General features: G+C 44.4%; 1 protein-coding gene across 1 annotated transcript in view; it reads left to right on the forward strand.

Moving 5' to 3' along the window:
* LOC102754027 (kalirin-like) overlaps positions 1-4577 on the forward strand; it is a 131497-nt gene that overhangs the window by 60987 nt on the left and 65933 nt on the right. The gene's annotated exons all lie outside the window — the stretch shown is intronic.

Here is a 4577-nt window from a genome sequence, read left to right on the forward strand (position 1 = left end):
CGTTGGTGCGAGGGGGGGGGGGGCAGGGAAGCATCGGTAGGATTAGGTCCTTTGAAACCTGAATACCCAAAGAATGGTGGCTGCTGGATAGAGCGTCTGTATGCAGAAGTCAGCTGCTGTGCCCGGGGCTTCCAAGTACCCCTCTTCATGCCCCAGGTCTGGGTTCTGCTGTGTTCTTTCAGGCCACATAAGGCAAAGGAATGTATTCCTGTAAAATGCACATTGCATGTGTGAGCTTCGCACCTAGCCACATGCTCTTGACACTTAAATGGCTTGGAAAATCCACCTTATGGGAAGGGCCAATGGCTATGGGTGAATTTATTGCCTGTTTAAACTCATGTTGTTCAAGGGTCAACTGTACTTCTGTCTGGACTCAGACCTGAAAATGAGCCAGACTGGAGTCTCTGGGGACCCAATCCTGCACTAGTGCGCATACCACACCCCTCACACTCCCATTTACAACGAGGCAGGGAATGTACAATAGGAGGAAATTTCATCTGTTTTCACAGCCAGGATTTGATCTGAGGACCCTTCGATTTAAATGAAAACTGATCTGTCTGAGTTCCCTCCTTGTAGCCTCCTGTCCCTCACTCTGGGCTCCCTGCCCTGCGAATCTTTCTGGGCATCACTCCCACACATGGCAAATGCTCTTCCCATGGTGAGAGCTGATTTTGTGGGAGTCAAGGGGGATATATGGAGGCCCATCCTACCCAGAGATCCTTCTGACATGACGGGGAATGTTCCTCCAGTTTGCTGTGGCATAATTAGGCCCTTAGTCTCATTCCTGAGCTGACATTTCAGAAGTAGCCACCCACTTGCTGAGTCCTCCCCTTTTCAGCCAATGGGAAAAGCTGTCAGTTCAGGTAAGAGACTTATTTCAATACCAGCCAGAACAAGCAGCACTAGGGAGGTGGCAGGTGCACAGTACCCTTTTCAAATCCAAATGAACATGGCTTTGGAATTACCCACTTTGCATCTATCTGCCCCTCTCCAAACAGTGTCAGTAATGAACTGTTAACAAGCCAGACAGTATTAGCTCCCCTGGTTCCTACTCATGTAGGATGGGTCGCAGCAGTACACGGGATGGATCACAGAACGTCCGAGGATCAGAATCTGTGTATAACCGAAGTGCAAATACAGAGAAGCATTTAGTCGATTTAATCCATCTTCCTTCACCTCTTTCCCCTCTTTTCTGCTCACATTGTTACTCGGGTTTCATGCTTTGAGCATTCATCAGTTGATAGATATTTGGGTTGTTTATACTTTTGGGCTACTATGAATAATACTGCTAGGAACATTTGTGTACAAGATTTGGTGTGAACATGTATTTTCAGATCTCATAGGCATATACCTGGGAGTGGAATGACTAGGTCATAGGGTGATTCTCTGCTTAACTTTCTATTTGGGCGGGGGGGGGGGGGGGGTTGGGGAGTGTATTTATTTATTTATTTTTATGCTTAACTTTTTAAACTGGCAATTTCATCTCTGAAAGTAAAAGAAGCTATGAGATAAACTGGACTTCATTCTTATTAACAAGAAAGAATGAAGAGATAAGGAAAATTACAGGAATCTTAGCAGAACTAAATTACGTGTTGGAATTCAGATTGTTAGGAAAGGGAACACTGGGCGTGTCAGACAGGCACTTAGAATAAGAAAAGTGGAATCAAAACTATTCAGAGAAAAGATGGGTATAATTCTGTTTCTGAGACTACAAAGAGAAATAACTCACGACTGAATATTTTTGAAAGGTTTAATTGTTTGTATTTAGTGGCACGCTCTCCTCTATGAAATGAATATGAAGATATAGCTCAAGAGATCTGTTTACCCACACAGGGAGCTCAATAGTTTCTTATCAACAAAAAAATGTATCAATCAATCAATAAAAATAATGAAATTGACAATGAAAGGCAAATTGGTAGATTATACTGAAATTATAAGAAAAATACCAAAAAGACTAAATCTTAAAGATTTATGAAATGTGCCAAAGACACAAAAAGGGCTTTTGAAATACTGTATTCAGTATAAGGCTCACTGATTGGGGGACGATGGCCAAAGGAAGCAAGAAAGGAAAAGAAAGAAAAAAAAGAAAGAGAAGAAGAAAAGAACTGTCTTTCTTTTATTTACCTGTTTTTTGAGTAGATAACATAGAATTCAAAATGGAAATGGCAGAACATACATTAGGGGACATATCAAGCCCAATATAAGTGAGATGTCAGTTCCAAATTTCTGGGCCCAAAGGAATTATATTCCCCCAAAGGTTCCTTTTTGTCCACAAGATCATGTAGGTACTTCTGAACCTAACATTCGAGAACCTCTGCAGCCTGATCCTCACTGTACCAGTCCATATGAGTTACTCTCTCTTGGTGGCAAGATCTGAGTTTCAAACTGGGTCACATTATGAGATAGAAACTATGTTGCTGGACCTCCAGGAGCCCAGAAAATGCTGACTGGCTCCTCCTTATGGGAAAAACAAGACACATGGCCTGGTCTCACCAGGAGATGAAAGCCGAAATGCCACCCGAGACTGAGTCAGTTCCAGCAGCCACACTATCTGGTCATCTCATCTCAGGGCATCAGGGATATATCGCCACCATTCAGCTTCCCTTCCTTTCTCCTCTCTGCTGTCTGCATTTTCATTCTACTCTGAAGCTACCTACCCTGTCCCCTGCCTCTGCACTTCACACTCCCAGAGAAACCACCTCCATTGACCCAGAATATTGCACTGTCCCCATGTAGACAGAGCTTTTAGGATAGCACAGATCAGAAGTAACTCGCTGCATATTGATGGGCTGCCCTTGCAGGGCAAGTTATAACCTCTGACCTCATGCTGTGGCCAGGCATATGGCAGGTTGCACTAGAGTCACCCACGTATAAGAAATCATTTCAGACTGCTCTCAGTTATCCACTTCATGGGCCAAATTTATCATCTAATTCTTCTCAGTATACACCCTCAATCTTACTGCTCTGGCTTTACATACCTCTAAACACAAGACTTAGTCATTTGCTCATTCATTTATTCAACATTTATGCTATGCCTACTATTTTCTAGACATTGGAGATGAGTGAATAAAATACAGCACTTATCTTTTAGGAGTTTGTGGACTAATGAAGGAGGCATATCCATGATTCAGTGTGACACATGCTGAAGTAGAGGCATATATGTGCTGCTGGGGGAACCTTTGGAAGGGCATCACCTGCTCAGACTCTGTGTGTGTGTGTGTGTGTGTGTGTGTGTGTGTGCACGCGCATGCGCACACACACACAAAAGGGCTATTGGGTTAAAAGCAGGGAGAAGTAGGAGCCACTCATCACAGCAGGGGAGTGTGGGAATGTGAGGTTGGACTTGTTGCAGGTGAGGGGCCGTGGAGAGGGTAGAGACAGTCACAGGTGAGGTGAGGTCACGTGGGGGGAGGGTTTGTCAATACTGCTCATTTTATTGTCCATTATTTGCTCTCCCAGATTACACACATCCCTGGAATACCTTTGGTCACAGGTCTTTCTTTTTGCTGACTCTGAATCACAGGTTTGATGTTTCAGGATAAAGTTTCCCCTAGTAGGGCTGCTGCCACCAGCTTTCTATAAAACCCCATCTCATGCTGACGTCTCCTGACCAAGAGCAGAGAATAAATATGTATTTCCCAAACTTTACACAAAGGCGGATTTCTTCATTATAGTTATAAAAATTAATCTCTGTTTTAAGTAAATTGTTTTCAGGGGGTTGTGGGGGATCCTAAATGCAATAAGGTGGAAGTCCTTAGGATACCAGGTATCTTTTCTTACCCCATTTCCAGTGCTGCTATTCTTAGCCTGTCCATGGCTAAGGAGCTGCTTCTCCTGTCCTCATACCCACTTTCTTTCCTTCACACCAAAGCTCTCCTGGCTCCGTGTCTCCCAGTCCTGGGTGCAGCCCACTGTCCCTGAGGCAAGAGAGGCTCAGATGTGCTGAGCGAGCTGCTGGCAGGCCAAGTCCTCCCTGCCAGCCTCTTGGGCACTTCTTGGGAGGGTCGGTGACCTGAGAGGGGCTGTGATGGGCCTGGAAAGGCAGGGGAGGGCGACTTAGGCTCCTCTATCTTGTCTGCTCTTCCCCCAGCGATTTTCTGCCTATCTCCCTCAGTTATCTAGATTGCAGCGTGACTCGAACCTTGGGCCTACTGCCCTCCTGTCCAGAAGATCATTGTACTTCTCAGAGTATTATTTAAATATTGTTTCCTTTCCTTTAAAATCTGCTAGGCTTCCCTGATCGATTTTAGAGTTTCAAAACCCAAGTACACAATAAAAGATGAGCAAGTGTTTACTTGTTGAGCATCCCTTTCATTTCTATGTCTTACCTGGCAAGAAGTCCCACATCTGAGACCTTTTCTGCCCATTCCAGCCCACTGTTGCTGTTTTTCCTGGTTTAAAATTCCTGCAGTGTAACTATACATACTTCTTGTTTTGACATTCAATTACATGATGCCCTGAGTCATGTAACTACTCTCTGGGAAAATCTTGTCCCCTTGAGAGATATAGACTGTTTCGGGGAAATGAGCTTCTTTTTTCTTCTTTTGTTTAACCTCCTGGACTCCCCCCCCCCCCAA

This window comes from Myotis davidii, unplaced genomic scaffold (assembly GCF_000327345.1).
Source record: "Myotis davidii unplaced genomic scaffold, ASM32734v1 scaffold9, whole genome shotgun sequence".
NCBI lineage: Eukaryota > Metazoa > Chordata > Mammalia > Chiroptera > Vespertilionidae > Myotis > Myotis davidii.